The following is a 23,691-nucleotide window of genomic DNA, read 5'->3' as shown; positions in this document are numbered from 1 at the left end:
GATGTCAAAGAGAACAACAACTACCAGACTTTTAGAAGACATCTGAAGGCAGTCCTGTTTAGGGAAGCTTTTAATGTTTAACAGACTACTATATTTTAATATTTTTTTGTAAGCCGCCCAGAGTGGCTGGGGAGGCCCAGCCAGATGGGCGGGGTATAAATAATAAAATTATTATTATTATTATTATTATTATTATAATATCAGATTGCATAATACTGTTTGCCCAATGTGTTCATGAAAACAAGTCTGTGGGGTGTTGTTTTTTTTACATTGGTGCAGGTGTGGCCAATTTTACATGTATGTAAATACCTCTGGTTCAGTTTTTCATTTGCAAAACAGTTGCAGAAGGTTTAATTTACAAAACATATGAATAGGTTATGTTTTGCAATCATAAGAAGATATTTCTGAATTCTTCCTTTTGCTTTGCGAGAAAGAGCTCTAGGAAAGGACATCTATCATGTTCCTAAATTTGTGCAGGGAAAGAATTTGATTTTACTGGGAAAATTATAAGTAAACAAAAAAGAAAAATGACTCAGAAGTGAAAAAATTAAAATGATAGGACTCTGTTGCAAACACAAGGAGAATAAACTCTACATGTTGCAAATATAGTCTTAACAAAAGCAGTGTGGTGATAAATATTTAAACCTATGGAAATAATGGCTAACATTTTGCATGTTTGAACTTTACACAATGCATAGGTCATCAAGACATTAGAACACTATTCTGCTATTGACATTGAAGATGCTGTTTATGTGATCTGTGATAAATTAATTTAATTGGCAGGGGGTGGGGAAGTGATTTCACCAGCTATTTTACTGGAGTCAGCAAAACATAAGGTGGCTGCCAGAAGGTCTCTCCCCCCCCCCATCAAATGTGAAAGGCTTCAAGAAAATGACATCTCACTTTTTTTTTAAGAATTACATTACACAATCTCATCCATTGCCTTCATACAGTATTCTGAACCTCTAAATTATTTTTAATGGCAGCAAAGATTCCCACGGGGTTCTAGAGTTTGGGGGTTATTTCTGCTCCCCTCTTTGAATAGGGAATCTTTATAGGTGTTTATATGAAAAACTTTCCTCCCTGCAATATTGTGATAGTGAGGCGAGGTTGCCTTTATTTTTGCTGCTTTTTATATGCTTTCGTTCCCTTAATATGAATAAGATTTCACCGAGACTAGTTCTCCCCAGCACAAAAACTGTCAATATATTCTTCTCATTCTGAGACTGGAAAAGAAGACTCAAGACAATACTTAAAAGAGTGTGAATCCAGCAGGAAAAAGCACATTAAAAACTAGAAAAGGGACACTCAGAATAACTAGAAAATAAGTACAGTAGGGAAAAGGTGCTTAAAATCTGTATGTGTATTGTGTATATATCCCTTAACTTCTTAAAATTTAATGTGTTAATATCATTACGTGTTCTTTGAAAGGTTACAAAGAATGCAAATTATGCATTCTGAAAAACCCTTCGCATAGCATAGATTAGTAAAATTAGCATAGATTAGTAAAATTACTTGGTTTTCTCTGCTAACTTGTTAACTGGGTAAAAACAAAAAGGGTAACTTATATTAAACACCTTTTTAAACTGAGGTTCCATTTCATTTGCAAACCCAGAGGATGATATGCTGAACTAGAAGCCAAAAGGGTCTGGGAAGCAGATAAAGTTACAGAAATACACATGCTGTCTTTATTAAATTGACATAAACAAATGCTTAATTGATTCCTAAGTTGTACTGCATAAACTGTTTTAATATACATTTAAATGCAGCCAGAAAATTTATCTCTTGAAACGTGCAGAGCATTGTTCTAAAATATCTTCAAATAGTTTGTACAGGGGACAAATATTTTTTTTCCTGGGATGTACATCTTTCTGAGAAATATTTTAGTGGGTGTTATCTTTTTAAAAACCGAACTAACTATTTAATCAGGTAAATAACTACACCTAACTTCTAAAGTAGTTTTCTGTTTGCTACTGCGCATTCTTAAAACACCCACTGTAGCAAATATACTGCTTGTTTCCATTTGCTCACCACAATGCTGATTTTCTCAAAAATTGACAAATTGGCATGAATGAAAATAACTTTAAAAATACAGTTTTCAATTTCAGTGTTTAAATTTCGTCTCCATTTTGGGGCTCTGGGCTCCCTAAATGATTTACTTCACTTAATAAGGACACATAGATATTTGGCTGTGTGTATAAAGCAGCAAGTAAACATTTCATCTAGCTGTGAGAAATCTAACACCACACTCTGAGAAACACAAAGGAACATGTCTGCTCAAATTGTTTCAGGACGCAGATCGTTTTTGCAAATGTATCCAGTGACAAAATAGCCTCTTCCCACATCCTCTGTGGAATCTGCTGTATTTGATGCCTGTTAGGCAGGGCCCTTTGCTTAATATGCACACTGGCCAAAACAACAACTATAATAGAACTGCAGAAGGCTCTCCCTTAAAATATAAATTAAGCTGGCCCTCTAGACTGTAAAAAGAGAAACTAACTGTAGTAAATAACAGTAGCAAACTGTAAATAAACTGTAGTAAATAACAGTTGTACAAAAGCTAATTTTTTTGTGTGCAACAAACAAAGCTTGCTGGTTTCCATGGGGACTGACTCCCCCACCCTTTGCTGTTGTTTGAATCTAAGTTGCCAATAGTTGAGGTTAGAAGAGGCACTTAATTTTATTTCAGAATCAAATGGGAGGTTTGTTAATCGTAGAATACTGTATACACCATGTATATATGTACTGCTTGCATCTAATCCTCTCTCAATGCCTGCCAATGCACATTTAAGATCAGCTGCAAATTATGCACACAAATTTCTGTATAAATATGCTTCTCATGTTGTTGACTGAGCAGGCATTCCTTCTTCAGATCCTGTGATCTGAATCAGGTTTAGAAGTCCCTCTCAGGAAAAAGGGTGAATGGGATCTTTAAAAAAACTTTTGATCTAAAGAGAATAGGTAGTTTGTGGCCTCCTTGCTTCCACTTTCCTAGGTATTTACTGTTTCTCAGGTAATTCCTGATACAGTGAGATGAGAAAAATAATTTGAACCCCTGAAATGCATTTATTGAAAGCACTGTGGGTAATTAGAAGCAAAGATTGGAAAGAAAATGTTCACGCAGTTTAGCACTGGAAACTGGAGGGGAACACCAGCAATACCCCAAAGACTCCACAGCCTCTAACACATTTTGGTTAAACAAGGCCCCTTTCTTCCCTCTGGTGGGTGGTTGTCTAAGGCTGTGATCCTCCATGCCCTAGCTTGGGAGGAATTTACACTGAACTTGGTGAGAGTTATTTTTGAGTAAACGTACATAGGATTGCACTGCAGAAGAGGGAGAGAGCAAAAGCTAAGCATTGTTCACCTAACATTTTTTTTAAAAGACAACCATCACTAAGTTTTTCCTTTCGTTTTGGGGCTCAGGACAGTAGTGGCCTGGGAGGAGGGGGGAGAGAGACTGGGGGGTCACAAGCTCTTAGCTTTTAGCCTCAGCTTGACCACAGGGTTGGTTAAAAAAGAAGAGCAGGAGGGGATCACGTGCTTTGTGCGGGCTGTAGCTGTTTTGAACACATTGTTCTTTGGGGAGTGGGGAGAAGGGTAGAGAATGTGGAGGGAGAGGCTACCTTTTGTTCTGTAGAGATCTCCATTCCCTGAAATAATCTAATCCTCCTTTTTTTTAATATGTTGTGGTTTTTTTTTATTTCAGTGTGAATAAGAGAATTTAAAAACCCCAAACCAAATTTATTTATTATAATTTACAGACTGCAAATGCAAATATTTTCTGAGTGCTATGCAGTATATTAAAAATGAAACAAAACATAAAACATGTGAAGGAGAATAATCTGTGTCTAGCATAAAAATCGATCTGGACACCAGTGGTGTACATTCTGAATATGTTAGATCTTTGTGAAACTCCACGAAATGTGGCGAAAGGTGCTGAGGACTCAGGCAATCGAGGTGGAGGTGACATTGAATTGCTCCTTTATTAAGAACAACAACAAATAGTCTTGTAGCACTTTAATGGCTAACCAATTTGTAAGAGAGCCTACTACTTCATCCAATGTGTGAAATGCCGTCCTCATTATGTGCACAGCCCCTGTGTCCCTGTGGGGTAGTGGCTCAAATGTTGGACATGGGGTGGGGAGCTCTGGGTTCAATCCCCACTCATACATGAGCTTCACTGGGTGAGCCCCTGCGCCAGCTACTCTCTCGCAGCCCAAAGTTGCTATGAGGATGTACATTCTCCCTCTGCCTATTGACCCTTGGCATAAGACCCCTCCCTCTGTTGCTTAAGCTTCTTATTTCAGTAAGCCTGTCCGGACATATAATTTAGCTATCTATATTGTGAGATGTTGTGATGAAGGGCAGTAAATAAATATAATAAATAATAACAATAATAATATAGTTTTACTAATTTTGGTTCTATTTAAATGACCATTATTTAATGTATATTTGCTTTTCACCAATTGATTCTGTGGATTTTAGCTGTGCCTCATCTACAGTTTTATCATGTGCACCACTTAGAGAGCTGTTTGATTATCTGATATGCAAAGCTTCCCAAATAAATACATAGAAATAGAAAATAAATGCAGACTGACTTGGGGCTGCAGAGTGGATCAGTCCACTATATGTATCAATCCCTTCTGACAAGGAGAGGTGTTTGCAAAATAATAATAATAATCAATCCCTGCTTTAAAATTATATTGGCATAAAAGGAGAGGGACGTCTAAGGAACGAAAAGCACTAACAGTTCAATCCCAAGTGTGTTTATTCAGAGGCACTGCACAGCTTTTGCTGGGGTCTCATCCAGTCTGGAACACCCTCCTTCCTACACTCTGTTCACGAGGCAGAAACTGAAAAGCTTTAAACAACTCCTACAGACCCATCTATTTAAACAGGCATTCCCGGGCGTACAAGGTTCACTACGCGCTTCCGTTTTATTGTCTATTGATATTAAACTGAATGTTCCGTTGATGGGTTCTTTCGGACGTATTTCTTTGTATTCTTGGTTTTAAATGCTGTATATACATTTATTTTTATTTACATATTAAGCAGTAAATGTAAGCCATCTTCATTTAGAATCCTCTAACTGGAGATTTTAATAAGTCTGTACTGTAATCATAAAGATGACAAAATGTTTGGCACAACTTAGTAATTTTATGATTACAGCCTTATTAAAATATCCAGTTAGAGAATTTTAAATGAAGATGGCTTTACATTTTTACCTTGGGAAGTAGCATCAAAAACTAAGTTTTTAAAATGTCATCATCATCATCATCATCATCATACACGAGGGAGACGTGGTTTCAAATCTCTCTTCGGCCACAAGGTTGTGAATGAAGCTGCTGAAAACTTTGCAGAATGCTTATATCATTGCACAGAACGATGTGCCGCCAAATAAAAAAGTTGTTCTTCCTCCAAGATGCGCGGACGGGGCTGGATTTCCTTGGCCAAGTGGGCTCAACTGCAGGACACAATTAATTATGCTGATTGCATGGGGAGCGGATGTGCTCCTCCCCCTCTTCTTCATTTGGCTGTCTGGCAAAAGGGGACGCCTCGGGTGGTGGTCACATGACATTGTCTTCGCGCCACTTTCGTAAATCTCTCTTCTTTTTGTTAATAGCCGCCTTTTGCACCAGGACTTAAAGGTAACGTGTTTATCTTCCTCTCTTGGTCTTTCCAGCAGAACAAGCGGGGAGGTGGTGCAAAGCGCGCGCGCACCTTTGATTTTAAAGCGCCTTCCTTCCTTTGATCTCTGGCGCTTCCACGTACTTTGCAGCTTCCTCCCTGCAAATCTGTGCAAAAGCGGCTGCAAAATCCAGCCTTTTGCAAAGGCCGCCTCTTTCGTGTGAAAAGCCACCTGTAGGAGTGGGAGTGAGCGCGTGCACACATTTTGCGCGTGGATCTGCTGACTTTAGGGGGCGCGGGATCGTGCTTTTCTTTGCAAAGTCCGTTCTTACGAGTGCAGCCGCCCAAGGTCCGGGGGGGGGGCGGCGGCGGCGGATACCACTTTTGCAAAACTCGCATGACGCTCATGGCTGCCGTCTCCGGATCTCCAGCAAGCGCAGCAACAATGCAGGCGCTGCCTTTCTTTGCGCAGGGTGAGGGCGCGAGATCCTCCCAGCTCCCCTTCCATCCTTTGCAAAATCCTTCCCTTTGTCCTGGGATCCTTCCCTAAAAAAAAAAAAAAAAAAAAAGATGAGCCCGGCTAGATGTGAGGAGAGTGAGGGGTGTTAAATTGTTTTTGCGCGTGCACACGTCTGAGGGGCGCATCGTTTCCTTCTGCAGGTTCCCACCCGCCCCAACAAAAAATAATCATTTAAAAACGTTATTTCCTTGCATCTCTTAAAAGACGCATTGTTGCTCGTGCACATGGCGGGGGTCGGGGGTGAGTGGGAAGGGAGGTTTCCCCTCTTTCTCGGGGGGAGGGGGAGCAAGAAGAGCGTCTGCCCCGCCGCGCATGTGCTTTCCCGCGAGGTATGCCGGGGCTTGTAGTTCCCTGGCAGGAGGCTCGCAGCACCACGCGCTGGAGGCGAAGGAAGCGGTGCGCCCGGGACTCGAGGAGCCCAGGTTGCAGCCACCGCGCACGCACCGCGCACGCAGGGGAGGCAGCCGCGCACCCGGTGTCTTCGTCGTTCCGCCGCCCCGAGCATCTCGCCTGCGGGGTAACAGCGCAAAGGGTGCGCAAACTTTTTGGGGAAGGCGGGGGGAGGGAGGAGAGCTGGGCTGGCGCACCTACGCTGCCGCCCGTGTCTGCAGCCCAGGCATGGAGACAAAGGGGCCCCTGGCCGCGGAGGCGCAAGGAAGGCAGGCAGGCAGGGATCGGCGCCGGGAAACTTTTGCAAAAGTATATGCATGTGTGTGTATATATATATATAACGAAAACCAAACGCTGTACAGCGACAGTCCCCGAGGAAGTTTATAATTATTTATTTTAGCATTGCGCGCTTCGGAGTTTGCAGGGCGGCAGGAGCGAGATCGAGCCTTCCTGGGGGCAATGCGATGCGCCCGTCACCTCTTCAGAGTCAGAGGGAGCTCGTGCATGGTGTGGCCTTTCATTTTTCGGCTGGGGGGGGGCCGAGGAAAGGAAGGCGCAGTGGAAGTTTGCAGCGAGGATCGGCGGGGTTTGATTGCAGGGGCGGGGGGGTGCGAGGGGGGGCTCTCCTGAGCTCAGCCGCGCGGGCGGTTGGTGGGTTTCGCAGCCTCTTAGCCCGCGTGGGTTCGCGCGAGTGAGCTGCGGGTTGTCGAGGCGGGGGAGGCCGGGCTTGGCGCGTTTTTGGCACTTTGAATAGCGAGCTCCCTTTCCCACAATGCCTCGGCGGCCCCTTTCTCTTTAAGCGCAGCACGAGGGGCGCAAGCCCGGGCGCGCGCTCTTCTTGCCCTCCGTCCCCGTTTGCACGTGGTGGGCTTGGAGGAAAGGGCTACGGATGCCCCCCACCCCTCGAAATACTGTTTCCAAGCTCTCCCAGGAACTAGCGGTGAGAGCCCCTCATAATGAATCTGCCCCTGTCCGCTTCGTTTAAGGACCTGGCCAGATGCGGAGGGGGCTGCAAAGGGGCAGGTTGCCTGACCTTTTAATTCCCTTGCCCTCACAGTTTCCTTAACTTCTCAGATCGTGAAGCTTCAACATTTTTGAAAGCTGCAAAAGCTTTTTATTTCTTTATTGCAGTTTGATTTGGGGGGGAGGGAGGAAAGAAGGCAGAGTTTATGTATTTTTCGTTTAGGTTTTCTGTTGATTCATTATGCAAAACTTTGAAGGAAGCCCAGAAACGCAGCTCAATTAACCTTAGTAGGGTGTACAATTATGAATCTTGCTTGATTAATTCAGGCAGCCTTTTCAAAGGATTGAGCTTTCTCTTGCTTGGGTGTGTTGCAGCTATTGTTGGAATTATGCACTTTGTCAATATTAAAAAGAACAAATTTAGCAGCATTAAGAGGGCAGAATGCTACTTGTGGGGTGAAGAGGAGTTTGTGATTGGGTTTATAATCTCCCTAAAATGCGACTCCCCTTCATTGATCTGTAGACTTCATATTCTCTAAGCAGAACCTACAGGATTGACCTGAGGTTGGTGTTTTGGATCTGAGAGCTGGCTTGGTCTTTGGCATCATCTTTAATTATTGTATGCAAGAAACTTTATAATCTTTTCAGAAGAAGCAATTCCGTATCTCCATGTTGTAGGGAAAATATTAGAAGTGTGCAGTGATGCTATATAGCTAAAATGTAGTGCAGAATAATTCTGAATTTCTTCTTTGCCTTGACTCCCACTTCTCTGAAGAAGATGGTGAAACTGAGCCTTGGAGAGCACAGCCATAACTTGGAATAAAGGCTGGAAAAGGTGCCTGTGAAGCCTTGAACAAAAGACATTTGGCTTGTACTAAACTTACAATGAAAGTGGAAGCTTTCATCTAGTTCTTTTTGCAAAGAAACATCTAACTATAAATGGGCATGTTCCAAGACAAAGCGTGTTTGCATTTTGGCACAGCTTAATGACACGATTGCCAGTTCAATGATTATAATATAATATCAGTACCTGCCATTTGCCCCTAAGGAAGGCGCAAGCTTACAACTGTTGCTAACCATTAGAAGCTGTTATAGACAATGAAAAAATGGGTCAGGAGAAGGAGACTCTGATTAGGAACCCAATTGCACAGGGCAGTTTCATGGGATTGTTGCAGATAGGACCTGGTCACAGTGAGTTTCATGCAGGAGTGGGAATTTGAATCCTAGCCTAAAATAACATTCAGGACTCCAGAATGATTTGTAAACCTGGTTTATCTCCTGTGAAATGTATAAATAACAACTCATAACAACTCAACTGGAAACCTTGAGTACCACCACCCTATATTTTTCTCCTGGTAACAGTTGTTAACAAAACAGCAAGGGGTCTGCTGCTGCAGGACCAGTTGCGCTCGAAAATCAGTTGCTGATGAGAGGAGAAGGTCAGTCAAAGTGTGATGAGCTGCCTGTTGATACAGTGGTACCTCTGGTTATGTACTTAATTCGTTCCGGAGGTCCGTTCTTAACCTGAAACTGTTCTTAACCTGAAGCACCACTTTAGCTAATGGGGCCTCCCGCTGCTGCCGTGCTGCTGGAGCACGATTTCTGTTCTCATCCTGAAGCAAAGTTCTTAACCCGAGGTATTATTTCTGGGTTAGCAGAGTCTGTAACCTGAAGTGCCTGTAACCTGAAGCATCTGTAATCTGAGGTACCACTGTACTGAGCTCAGACCCTTGATAAACTGCTTGCAACCAATTTCTTGCAAATTTCCCTTTTACTGAAAATTTGTATTTGGGTGGGGGAGAGGGTCTTTGAGAGTTTATTGGGCATTTTTTTCCTAGTGCAAGTTAGTGCTAACTTAGTTCTGTTTTTCTCTCTTCTCTCACCCTCCCTTTTTTTATTAAAAAAACCCCAACAGTTATTCCCTGGAATAGAGCAGCAATGGCCCTTCGGACAACCAACGGATGCCAGTTTATCAGTGTTTGCAGAAGAATTTTGCAGCAAGGAAGTTTCTGAGTCTTCTGCATTCTGCATGAGCCGTCAGTGGTGCAAAAGTGCTTATAGTGCAGGTAGTATTTCATCACCTACTGCAGTTTTTGCACTTCAGCATCACTGTGGCAGTCTGTGTGATGGCTGCCCCCCCTTCCTCAGGTGGAGGAGCAGGCTGGTCCTCTTTCCCTTTCCATCTGCCTGGGGATACTCTAAGGCTGTTTGTGCTAAGGTGCATCTAGTGCAGTGAGTGGAATAGCTTAGAATCTACTGCCCTGGATGCGCCTTCTGGCACACGCAGCTGGCAGTGAGTCTTGGCTGAAGTCACAAGGACAGCAAGACAGCTGCCTCTTTCAGAATGCCTTGTGCACAACCAGAAGCCTTTAAGTCAACCTTGCAGAAAATGTGGGAGTGCAGCATTACTCCACCAGTGGAAGCACTGTTAGAAGCTCAGGTATATAAGCCAGGTGCCAAACGGCTCCTTAAACCAGGGTTACACTCTCCAAAACGGAATGCCTAGTTGCCATTTTGGGGCCAGTCAGCTTGAAAGTCGTATTTTTCAACTGTTTGGTTCCTGAAATTCATGCTGATTGTGCAGATAAAATAGAATGGATAGAATTTTACAGGATGGGGTATTAGTGTGTGAAAACAGGGAAAATCCAAGGATCCCTGGGCATTGTGGAGATGTCAGGTGCCATTCTGGTGCCCAGTCATCTTCACTTGGTTGCAAGTGGCCAGTAGCCAGATGGAAAATGTGCCTGGTGAATTCTGAATGCTGAATGAAAGGTTATTGAAAAGAGTGGAGTGGGGAACCTTTGGCATTCCAACCTGCTGGGTTCGAAACCACATCTGCCCCCTACCCGATATGCACCATGTTCTCAGTTTTCTTGCAGAACAACAACTGCTCCTATCCACATATCCCATAGAAATGCACCTTAACTTGCAAACTGCGTCCTGGACCCTGTTTGGTTTCTCTGTGGCTTTTGTAGATTGACTGTATTTCTACCCCACCTTTCCTCCTAGGAGCCGAAGGTGGTGCACGTGGCTCTCTTCATTTTGTCCTCACAAGAACTCTGTGAGGGAGGTTAGGCTGAGTGACCGTGACCAGCCCTGGGTCACCCAGGGAGCTTGATGGCTGAGTGAAGGTTAGTCCAAAACTCTAACCACTGCACCACCATGAGCTCTCCCTTTGTATTGCTCGCCTCTGAAATGGTTACGGAGGGCTGATCTTTTTTAAAAAAGCATTCTTTTATTTATGTTTGTATTTTTGTGTGATGTTTTGCATGGTTTTATGCAATAAACTGGGAACTTGGTATTGCAGACCTTTTATATCTGAGCTGCTTCAGCCCCTTGGGAGTTTTGCAGTAACTCAGACTCTTCACCAGCTTGCCTAAATTCTATTGGGTGTGCATTTTTCTTTTTTAAATCTGGTATGCCGAGCTTCTCAGGAGTATGAAAAGTTAATGGTATTTGGATACCACCTGCACTTTCTGATACAACAAATGCTGTTTCGTTTATTTAAAGATTTATATTCCAATTTAAATTTAAATTGGTTTACAACAATAAATTGCACAATATACAAAATTTAAAACCAGTTATTTAAACCAAAATTTAAAACTTAATGAATTTAAAATCTCTTTAAAAATAAATAAACATAAAACATCTGAGAACCATTTAGGGATCAAAAGGGATCAAAAGTCTCCTGAAACAAAACATTTCTGACCAGGTGTGTGAAACTCAGGGGTGGTGCCTGCTTAACTTCTTGTGGGAGGACATGCCATAACTTTGAACCCACAACCTCGAAGGCTTGACTCTTCATTGACATGAGGACAGTGGGCTTGGCTCAGTGACCTTGGCGCCATGTGTTGGTGGAAGCATGTTCATGCCATCTGCACTAGCTGAAGCCCCACATAGAACCCACATGCAGTGCATTGCAATAATCCAGTCTACTATCCAGTGGGATAGCAAAAGTCATTTTTGGTGTTGCAGTGTAGGTTACCCAACTCTGAATCGAAACAATTTTGCCCCTTTCACTTGATATTTTATTTAATGAAATTTATATACCGTTTAATTGTTGCAAAACCTTGCCTTGTAACATACCTTAATCCTGCCCCAGTCCATTGGTCCATCTAGCTCAGCATTCTCTACACTGACTGGCAGCAATGGCTCTCTGGGGTTTCAGGCAGGGGGTCTGTCCCAGCCCCACCTGGAGATGCCCTTGGGGATCAAATCCAGGGCCTTCTGCATGCAAGTCAGGTGCTCTGCTGCTGAGCTGTGGCCTTCAAATACGTGGACATATGAGAATGGAAACAGTAATATTGCCTGGCAGAATTCACAAACATATCCCATATAAAGCTGAAACAGGTCCATGGTTTAGGGTGTTTAAATTCAAGTCTGCAAAACTCTTTCCATAATTCATATGGGGGAAAGCAAAAATAACTAAAGTGTGCTTTCTCCACTCTTAAAAAAAACCTTTGGTTCATTTCAAGATGCATAGGGTGAGGACTTAAAACACATCACTGCCCATTTAGGACAGGGATAGGGAAACCTGTGATTTTCCTGTACCACAATTTCCATTATCCCTGTTACTGGCTACACTGGGTGAGGCATAAGGGAGCTTAGAGCCTATCAACATTTAGAGGGCCACAGGTCCCCCAAAATTGATTTAGAAGGCTTACTGATACGAATTGCCAAGCACAAGAGCTCTTGACAGTAGAACTCACAGGTAGGCAATGAACCTGAGTGTTGAAAGATTCAGGATACATAGAAGTCTTAATTCACACAGTACGTAGTTACCCACCCCCCGGCAGGAGGCAGGGATGGCCACCCCCTTGGATGGCTTTGAAAGAGGCTTGGATAAATCTATGGAGGGAGGAGAGGGCTGGAGGCAGCGAGGCTTCTTGGCTGGAAACCATGGGAGGGCTTCCCATGGGCTGGACTGGATGAGCCATTGGCCTGTTCCAGAAGTCACTCTTGTGTTCTCAGGTTTAGGACTCAGTGCTCATCTAGCATCCTGTTTGCCACAGTGCTCAGGCAGATAGGCTTCCATGTTCCACGCTAGCTTTTAAAAGTGCCTTGGCATCTTGGGAACACAGGAAGACCTTTTCACCAAGTCAGGCAAAAGGCCCACCCAGCTCACGATGGTCTGCATTGTGTAACAGGCTTTCCTCAGTTTCAGACCTGGTCCTTCCCAGCCCTGCCTGGTGATTTTTTTCTGTTCATAAAATTTACTCCCTTGTAAAAAACAACCCAAAAACTTTGGAAGTGAATTACAAAAAAACCCAATGTCATAAAATTTTCAATAAAAACAGTTAAAACAGCTACAGTGGTATCTCGGGTTACATACGCTTCAGGTTACAGACTCTGCTAACCCAGAAATAGTACCTCAGGTTAAGAACTTTGCTTCAGGATGAGAACAGGAATTGTGCAGCGGCAGCAGGAGGCCCCATTAGCTAAAGTGGTGCTTCAGATTAAGAACAGTTTCAGGTTAAGAACGGACCTTCAGAACGAATTAAGTATTTAGCCCGAGGTATCGCTGTAGGAGAAGGGGACGACAGAGGACGAGATGGTGGGACAGTGTTCTTGAAGCTACCAGCATGAGTTTGACCAAACTGCGGGAGGCAGTGGAAGACAGGGGTGCCTGGCGTGCTCTGGGGTCACGAAGAGGCGGACATGACTGAACAACAACAGCACCACTGTACTAAAAAAATTATGTGATAAGTGAAACACCAGATTAAAATACACGTCTGCGTGTCTGGGTAAGTTTGTCTAAACAAAGCCTTAGCTGAGAAGACTAGTGGAGTCACCTGCTTGTTGTCAAGAGGCAGGGTGTTCCAAAGGGTGGTTCTGTAGCGCCAAAAGAGTGATTAATGACAAATGGCAGAGATTTGAACCTGGGACCCGTTGCATCATGCTGGTTCAGTAGGGACTAATCCAGATGGGTGCTGTTGACTTCTTTTGCTTTGTTCTTGCCCTTGAGCCTCCCTATCCAAAATGCTTTCCCGAAGGATTCCCAGCAATCTCTGCTTCGTCTTAGCAGTGGCAAAGTGCTCATAGTGCAGGTAGTTGTGCATCCAGATCTACTGTAATATGGGCACTTACAGTACTGTTAGACACCAAATGCCACGTTGGGGCCGGTGGGGGGCAGAGGAGCGCCTGAGAAGACCGTGTGCTGATCTACAGTCCGTTTTGCAGGTTTGCATCCCAGCTTGGTGTCCATTGCTGTGCAAATCCATGCAAAACTGACGGTGGTGGTGTGAGCAGAGAGGAGCTCCGTCCCCCCAGGGCTGGGAGGGAAGAGACGGGACAGGCTTTTCCCCCTGTCCCCTTTATTCTCGCTTTGCTTTCAAAGGCAGATTTAGAAAACTGGCTTCTCCCTGGGTTGGGATTTGTTGCATTACTTGTGGGTTCTCTGGACAGTATTGCACTTGTCCCGGCCTGTGGAGAGGGAGAGAAATTCTTCGGGAGCAGAAGGGTAAGAGGGAGGAGAGGACCAGGAGCCCGTGTTCTGCTGTTGTCGGGTGGATTACGATGCAATTTTGATTAGACTAGCAGGACGAAAATTGCACGGTATCCATCTGTAAACCGCAGGACCTTTGGTGTTCTCTAGTCTTCTCTAGGGTGGAAGGGGGAAGAGGAGTTGAGGGCTGTCCTTGGAGAGAGAGGCTTGAATGTGTTCGACAGCCAGTGGGATGTAGCGGTTGGGGATCCCGGCTAGGATCTGGGAGACCTGGATTCAGATCCCTTCAACCATGAAATCCACCAGTGGATGTATCCTAGGGCCAGTCACCACCTCTCATTCTACCCTACCTGCAAGGTTTGTTGGTGGGGATTAGGTGAGGAAGGGGGAAGACCTTGTATGCTACCTTGAGGTTCTTGGAGGAAAATGTGGGATATAAATCCAATAAAAAAATAACAAATTGCAGCAATGGCTGTGCTGCTGCTGAAATATCAGAAAGGAATTTGTAAGACTGCTGCATGTGGTTATTTGTTGCAAAAAATAAAGTGGAGATTAAAAAAAATGGTTTCTGCCTGTTGAATTTGAGCTGGGATCTTGTGCCTCTTCAGTCCTAGCAAATCAGTAACTTTGAAGCAGGGGGTAGCTTACCAAACCAAAGGGCGCCATCCCTAAAGCTTTCCATTCTCCCAGAATAGGTGATGTTGAATGAGGGATGGAGGCAACAGAAACTTTCTCCTGCTGACGTCTTTGATTCCATGTAGTTGGTGGCTGCATGTGTTCTGAAATGCTGATATTTTTAGAAATCAAAACCCCCTCAAGAGGAGAGCTGCACAGAAAGAAAGAAAATCTTCCATTGGCTTTATGCAACCTGGTGCCCTTAAGATTTTAAGGCTCCAGTGTATCCATTCTTCCTGGCCTCTGGCCCTGGTTGCAGGGGCTGATAGGAGTTGGGAGTGTTCTTGGAACAAGAGCACTGCATTGATGTCCAGCAGAAGTGAAGGTGTTGAAAAGAACAGTCCGCCTGTGCTGCTTGACACTTGCTGCTGCATGATGCTGCTTTTTCAGTGCAGTCATAGGCAGGCTGCTGAAGAGTTCTGCAGAATCTGAAAGCTTGTTTGACTAGTGGATTTCTTTAGCAACTACAGCACTGATCATAGAATCATAGAGTTGGAAGAGACCACAAGGGCCATCGAGTCCAACCCCCTGCCAAACAGGAAACACCATCAGAGCACTCCTGACATATGGTTGTCAAGCCTCTGCTTAAAGACCTCCAAAGAAGGAGACTCCACCACACTCCTTGGCAGCAAATTCCACTGTCCAACAGCTCTTACTGTCAGGAAGTTCTTCCTAATGTTGAGGTGGAATCTTCTTTCTTGTAGTTTGGATCCATTGCTCCGTGTCCGCTTCTCTGGAGCAGCAGAAAACAACCTTTCTCCCTCCTCTATGTGACATCCTTTTCTATATTTGAACATGGCTATCATATCACCCCTTAACCTCCTCTTCTCCAGGCTAAACATGCCCAGCTCCCGTAGCCGTTCCTCATAAGGCATCGTTTCCAGGCCTTTGACCATTTTGGTTGCCCTCCTCTGGACACGTTCCAGTTTGTCGGTGTCCTCCTTGAACTGTGGTGCCCAGAACTGGACACAGTGCTCCAGGTGAGGTCTGACCAGAGCAGAATACAGTGGCACTATTACTTCCCTTGATCTAGATGCTATACTCCTATTGATGCAGCCCAGGATTGCATTGGCTTTTTTAGCTGCCGCGTCACACTGTTGGCTCATGTCAAGTTTGTGGTCAACCAAGACTCCTAGATCCTTTTCACATGTACTGCTTTGAGATCTTTGAGATGGGTTTACTCTGTCATTGCAGCTTGGGCTGCTGGGGAACCACTTGCCTATAAATCACACAGGCTTATGCAGAGACATTTCCTTTGGCATTAGACATGCATAGAAAGTAACCAATGTTCTCAGAGGAAAAGCATGCTTCCAGAATCCGACCTGGGAGGAGAACTGGGGGTCCACCCTCTATCAGGCTTGCTGAAGGTAGACACATTCTTTTTTCTTTTACATCTTTTCACATGGAGGCTATTGGGGCATATACTATATTACCACATATTCTCATTGGTCCTAATAAAGGTTCTAGTTTCCTGACAAGGGTGGTGCTCATCCTAGGTGGCACAGTGCATTCTACCATTGCAGGACTATTCCTTGTGGAGGTTGCCATCTCAAGCCACTGGAAGATTAAAAATGAAGGTGCCAAGATGTGATAAACCTCGCAGAGGACTTTGCAATGGTGGCACAATGCCTTTCACTGATCTAGCAGAAGTTTGCCAGTTTTGGAGAAGGTGCAAGTAAATTCTTTGAATTCGAAATGTCCTGCATCTTTAAATCTGTTGTGTTAACTGACAGCTGCAATTGTTTGGCTGCTTGCCAACCATTGAATCATTCAATTTGTATAGCTTCCCCGATACCAACAGGTCTCTCAAGAGGTTCACAGGATGCACAGCTCTGCTTGCACCTTTGCCACCTTTTTCATTTGGTGACACACTTTTTAGACATTCATCATTTTGCAACACAGTAATTCAGTTTTACTAGCAACCCGGCAGGTTTCGGGAGAAGCGAAGGGAGCGATTGTGCAACACACCTGCACACAGCGTTGCGACACAGTTTGGAAAGCTCTGCTTTAAACAGCAGCCTAGCAGTAAAGAAAATGCCCAAGCAGAATGGCAGTTGCAATGACTGGTCATTGTGTGTCCTGTTTGTGTAAGCACCCACCTGTCAATAGGATATGCTTTCATTAACTGATAGAAGTAAACATTTTTAAAGTATTTTATTTTTAATTTCTCACTTTCCTCCTAAAGAAGCACCAGGGCATTTAAAACAATAGGATAAAAAACACTTTAAAATGGAAATGAGAGACCTCGTACCAAATATAAATAACTTACTAATAGAAGGGGGGGGGGATTCAGACTCCCGGATTTGAAAACCTACTACAAGGCCTCTTGCCTCTGCTGGATTAAAGAATGGATTTCATTGGACAATACTGATATATTAGATCTAGAGGGACAACAATAGACACGGGTGCCATGCCTGCCATTTAGATAACAAGACAAAGGTACAAGACAAATGATTATGAATCATATAATTGGGAACTCATTAATAAAAATTTGGAGGAAGTATAGGTTATTAGAACCCAAGACCCCTTGGTGGGCAGCACCACTTGAAATGATTTCAGTTAAAAAGAAAAACATGGGGAAAAATTGGAGTTACTTATAAAGACCTAAAAGAAGAACAAGGGACAGCTAAAGCTGAAACCTTATGAAGAACTTAAACAGTATTGTACCAGCTGGTTACAATCTTACAAACTTAATGATAAATTCATCTCTGCATGAGTCCAAGAGTCCAAATTTCAATCAGAATTTCTGAATAGTTCTAAGAAGAATATCAAAAATGTATAACTACTTGAATGGGAATTAAAAGATGAGCAGAAGTCATTAAAGAAGTCATGATTAAATGGGGACAGGATTTTGGTTACGCGATTTGGCTAGACAAATGGGAAAAGCTTTGGAAAACATACCAATTTTACCAACTGTTACACTATTAAAGAATATATGAAGATGTGTTACAGGTGGTACATGACTCGTTAAATTAGCAAAAGTTTATAAATTACCATCAAATTTGTTCCAGTTACAGATAGGTAGCCGTGTTGGTCTGCCATAGTCAAAGCAAAAAAATTCCTTCCAGTAGCACCTTAAAGACCAACTAAGTTAGTTCTTGGTATGAGCTTTCGTGTGCAAGTACACTTCTTCAGATACACTGAAACAGAAGTTGCCAGATCCTTCTATATAGTGAGAAGGTGGGGAGGGGTATTACTCAGAAGGGTGGTAGGAATGGGTGATTGGCAGATACAGAAGGATCTGGCAACTTCTGTTTCAGTGTATCTGAAGAAGTGTGCTTGCACACGAAAGCTCATACCAAGAACTAACTTAGTTGGTCTTTAAGGTGCTACTGGAAGGAATTTTTTTGCATCAAATTTGTGTTGGAGATTTAAAGTATCAGAAGAATCACTCTACCACTTGTGGTGGGATTGTACCAAAATAAAAATATTCTGGAATAACATATATGAGGAATTGAAAAGAAAGAAGATTCCACCTAAACATTAGGAAGAACTTCCTGACAGTAAGAGCTGTTGGACAGTGGAATTTGCTGCCCAGGAGTGTGGTGGAGTCTCCTTCTTTGGAGGTCTTTAAGCAGAGGCTTGACAACCATATGTCAGGAGTGCTCTGATGGTGTTTCCTGCTTGGCAGGGGGTTGGACTCGATGGCCCTTGGGGTCTCTTCCAACTCTATGATTCTATGAAAAAAATGTTTAAAGTAAATTTTGGTAAGAAACCGGAAGTGTTTCTCTTAGGGATAGTCTCAAATGACAGTCCAAAAGATAAAATTAGAATCTTTTTGTATGCTACAGCTGCCGCTAGATTTATTGGTTGCTAGAAATTGGAAGTGTGAAGAAATACCCTCAGTGATAGATTGGCAACTTGAATTTTATGAATTGGCAAAAATGACAGCAATAATCAATACAATCCAACCAGAATCTTAGAAAGAAATGGAAATGTGTTGATGACTACATGACACAAAGATGTTCCAACAGTAATTTATTGATTAAAGTATAGATTAATCTCACAAAGATAAGATTAATGAAATGAAAGAAGGAATTTTGAATGTGCTAGATAATAAATATAAACACAATAGTAATATTATAAAATAGAATTAAAGATGCCATGCACAGGGGGGAGAGAAGTCACAAGGGAATATGTGGAAAGGGAAATGTGTATAAATACTTGACTAATGTGAATACAGTGGTACCTCGGGTTAAGTACTTAATTCGTTCTGGAGGTCCGTTCTTACCTGAAACTTCTTAACCTGAAGCACCACTTTAGCTAATGGGGCCTCCTGCTGCCGCTGCACGATTTCTGTTCTCATCCTGAAGCAAAGTTCTTAACCTGAAGCACTATTTCTGGGTTAGCAGAGTCTGTAACCTGAAGTGTATGTAACCTGAAGCGTATGTAACCCGAGGTACCACTGTATGTAATTTGTAATGTTAAAGTTGAAGAATGTGTTTTGTTTATAATACCTACAGTATCTGAATATGTGTGTATATGTATAAATAAACAGAGGGAAATAAATATGAAGGCTGCATCTATTACATTTTAAATAGCAAACTTCTGAACTGGGAATTGGAAGGAAGATGTAAAAGTTTAAGTCAAACCATTGTTTAAAATAATGAAAGATGCCTTACAAGTGCGTTTTCCCTTCAAGGTCTCTTTCCTTTCTGCCACACGATGGCAGTCTATTCCTAGAAAACTCATCGCAGTGCTGAAATGAAAACTTGAGAACAGCCTTTCTTGACCTTGGGTTCCCAGATGTTGGACAACCTTTCCCACTGAAAAAGACACGGCAATAACTGCTTCTGGCCCTTACGGGACACGGTTCTTCTTCTTCACGGTTCTTCTTCTTCTTCTTCTTCTTCTTCTTCTTCTTCTTCTTCTTCTTCTTCTTCACTCTTCTTCTTCTTCTTCTTCTTCGATCCCTCGTAGCTGAGTAAAATTATCTTCCATAAGCACTGTTTTAACATTGAGTCTGTAAGTGACTGTGGAGGCCAATTCTGGATCCCCACGTCCTTCCACAGTGGGGACATTGGTTTCCGGGCGGAGTTGATCATGGTGTGGATGTGCCTTCCTTTCAGTACGTTTCTCCCGTGCATCCTTGTGTGGTTCCCGCGGTCGGAGAGGAGTAAAAACGGACACCAACCAGAGTATAACCTGAAGCGAAGTGGCTTAAGAAGCCTGACCTTTATTTGGTATAAAGCAAACTGCTTTAGCATAAGGTTACCAGACAACTCTGTTTCCTGGGGACAGTCCCTGGATTTACAAATCAGTCCCCGAACAAAATCCATTGACATTGAAAAGTCCCCGGATTCATTGAAAAATATCTGGTAACCGTACTATAGCAGGGTCCTACCTAATCCAACAGGGAGAGGCAAGACCCCGAACAAAAGAAGACGTTGACTTTTAAAAGTTTTCCCCATATCCCAGAATACAGTTCAGACATCATCATCAATACATCATTGCTACATCACTAATTTGTCACACAAGGGGAGGTCCAGGGGTTGTAACCTGAGTTTCAGGTACCTGCCCCTCCCTCCTGACAGTCACCAGACACCCATTGATGATAGAAAACAAAGCTATTTACCCTCCAGCTAAGTAAATCACAGTCTCTTTGTGTCCTGGTCTGAATCCATTCCTGGTTCACCACATCACCTTTGTGATTGTGATGGGTGGACACCTGGACTTGACACTCTCTCTAGGGCGAAGTTCACTGAGTACGTGACTGCATGCCTTGGGATCCTTGGCATCTAGAGTCATATTTCCCAATCCCTTTTCAGAGTGGAACAAAAGTGGAATGGAGAAGATCTGTTGGAACGTTGATTTTTAGTGAATTTATATTAGTTTACCTTAGTCTGCAACCATCTGCAAAATGCCTTGACCTACACAGGAAGTAATTAGTAAAAGTACCTACAGTGAAGCATTGCTGGCTTGGTAAGATTTTCTTTTTTTAAAAAAATTAATATTTATTACTTTTCCAACAATTTAAACACTACAAAAACAATACAATACAATACAATACAAAAACACTACATAACATTGGCACATTAAACACATTAAACACATTAGACTAACAAAACAAAACAAAAACAGTTTAAAATAAATCAAACAATTTCAATATCTTATCTTTCATTAACTTATTTCCACGACCTCCTCACACCTCCCTTTTTGTATTCCACTTCTGTTAATTGTTTCAGCAATTCCTTTCCATCTTCCTCTGTTTTCTATCCTATAATTATCTTAACACATTCTAACCTTATTTTTTCCTTTAATACTCTATTAATCTATCTATACTTAATTCCTTATAACATTTCTACTAAAGCCATATAATTTCACTCCAACATTTTTCTAACATTCATTAATTTTACAGTATTTCTGTAAATAGTCTTTTTCCAGTCTTCTTCCACCAACTCTTCTCCCGGCTAGGTAAGATTTTCTCCCTTGACAAGAACGGGTAGAATGGAAAGGAGTGCGATGTAAGGCTGCAGTACCAGTGATTTATACCCCAAGTGGCGCTGGCTGCTAACTTTTGAATGGCCAAAACTTGACAGATCATTTTGAATACAGTGTTTTGCACTAGTGGTCTATCCACGTTATTGAATCAGTGGCACTTCTGTGATCATTTGGTGGTACTGCCTGCTCTTATGTACGGGGGCCGTGTAATAACAAAGTTATTAATATCAGCCTTACCTTAGGATAATAGCAGGTAAGTGTTCATAACAAGCATACCATGAGGCAACTCGTGGTTTTCTTGTGTGTAAAGCCTGCTGGAGGCACTAATTGTTTTTCCTGTTTGGAACAAGTCTGGGCATATCCTAGTGTTTTGCATAACCATTTATCTCAGGCTTAAGCCCACATGCTTGCTGATAGGGGTGTGAATAAAATGTGTGTTTTTTCCTTATCACTGCCCTGCTGGTTGTTATTTTGTCTTGCTTGTGTGACTCTTTTAACAGAAACAATGTTAAGGAGTACAGGCATGGCTACAAACACATTAGAATCTATGGGTTTGATTCCCTGCAATAAAATAGGACCTTGGAGCATAGTGCAACTGTTCTTCCGATGGCATAACTGAACATTACCATACAAAATTCCAAAAGGTCAACCCTCCCCCCTTCCCTCTGTTTAGAACACCATCATCTATAGCTAGCAGGGGCAGCAGTCAGGGATGATAGCAGTGGTAGTCCAACAATACAGTGGTACCTCGGGTTACAGACGCTTCAGGTTACAGACTCCGCTAACCCAGAAATAGTACCTCGGGTTAAGAACTTTGCTTCAGGATGAGAACAGGAATCGTGCAGCGGCATCAGGAGGCCCCATTAGCTAAAGTGGTGCTTCAGGTTAAGAACAGTTTCAGGTTAAGAACAGACTTCCAGAATGAATCAAGCTCTTAACCCAAGGTACCACTGTATCTGGGAATCCCAGGTTGAGAGATGCCTGCCTTAGAGCAAGTGGGGAAGCAGTGAGCTAGATGGAACTCCCATGTACTACATAATTTTATAAACTTCTCTCGTGTCTCCTATTGCCTTTTCCATGAAAGGTCTCAAATGCTGCAACCTTTTGTCATCATCTGAGATTCCATATGCCAAAGGAGCAGGCTTTCTTGATGGGGATGACCTAGTTTTGGAACCCCCTCCCTTCAAAGGTGTACCTGACATCTGGTTTACAAGGTGTCTTTATTTACATTTCAGTGTGTCTCCTTTCCAATTTTACCTGTTGCCTTTTAATATGTTGCTATCACTTCCCCATTTGTGTCAGCAGAAACAGCTATTTATTTTGTCTTGCCAGCCCACCTGTTCTGCATGAAGGTCACAACTTTTTCTCACCTGCCTTTCCCTTCTGTCAAATGGACACATTTTGACTTTCAATTGGCTTCTTGGCAACTATTTTTCAAGAATAGTACCTAGAAGGCCTTTTGCAGAAGCTTTCCCAGATAGCCTGATAATGCAAGGGTCATCATTTGGAATCATAAGCTGTCAGTTTGCATTTAGAATCATAGAATCATAGAGTTGGAAGAGACCCCAAGGGCCATCGAGTCCAACCCCCTGCCAAGCAGGAAACACCATCAGAGCACTCCTGACATATGGTTGTCAAGCCTCTGCTTAAAGACCTCCAAAGAAGGAGACTCCACCACATTTGTAACTGGTCAGTCAGCCAGTTACAAATCCACTGAGTGGTAGCATAGTCAAGACTGCATTTTACCAGCTTCTTTACAAGAATATCATGGTGCTGACTGACCGAACCCAAAGGGTGCTCATCAATGGTTCCTCTTCATCCTGGAGAAGAGTGACTAGTGGGGTGCCACAGGGTTCTGTCTTGGGCCCGGTCTTATTCAACATCTTTATCAACGACTTGGATGATGGACTCAAGGGCATCCTGATCAAATTTGCAGATGACACCAAATTGGGAGGGGTGGCTAACACCCCAGAGGACAGGATCACACTTCAAAACGACCTTGACAGATTAGAGAACTGGGCCAAAACAAACAAGATGAATTTTAACAGGGAGAAATGTAAAGTATTGCACTTGGGCAAAAAAAATGAGAGGCACAAATACAAGATGGGGGACACCAGGCTTGAGAGCAGTACATGTGAAAAGGATCTAGGAGTCTTGGTTGACCACAAACTTGACATGAGCCAACAGTGTGACGCGGCAGCTAAAAAAGCCAATGCAATTCTGGGCTGCATCAATAGGAGTATAGCATCTAGATGAAGGGAAGTAATAGTGCCACTGTATTCTGCTCTGGTCAGACCTCACCTGGAGTACTGTGTCCAGTTCTGGGCACCACAGTTCAAGAAGGACACTGACAAACTGGAACGTGTCCAGAGGAGGGCAACCAAAATGGTCAAAGGCCTGGAAACGATGCCTTATGAGGAACGGCTACGGGAGCTGGGCATGTTTAGCCGGGAGAAGAGGAGGTTAAGGGGTGATATGATAGCCATGTTCAAATATAGAAAAGGATGTCACATAGAGGAGGGAGAAAGGTTGTTTTCTGCTGCTCCAGAGAAGCGGACATGGAGCAATGGATCCAAACTACAAGAAAGAAGATTCCACCTCAACATTAGGAAGAACTTCCTGACAGTAA

At 43.1% G+C, this 23,691-nt stretch overlaps 1 long non-coding RNA gene across 1 annotated transcript; it reads left to right on the top strand.

Annotated features, from left to right (window-relative positions):
• Positions 1-7,906: 7,906 nt before the first annotated feature.
• Positions 7,907-10,807, top strand: LOC308468214. The gene is made up of 2 exons (XR_013981526.1): positions 7,907-9,567; positions 10,511-10,807. It is a non-coding gene; the product is annotated as an uncharacterized lncRNA (long non-coding RNA).
• Positions 10,808-23,691: the final 12,884 nt, after the last annotated feature.

Source organism: Podarcis pityusensis (genome assembly GCF_964106645.2).
Source record: "Podarcis pityusensis genome assembly, chromosome: Z".
NCBI lineage: Eukaryota > Metazoa > Chordata > Lepidosauria > Squamata > Lacertidae > Podarcis > Podarcis pityusensis.
This window is presented reverse-complemented; position numbering and strand designations above follow the sequence as displayed.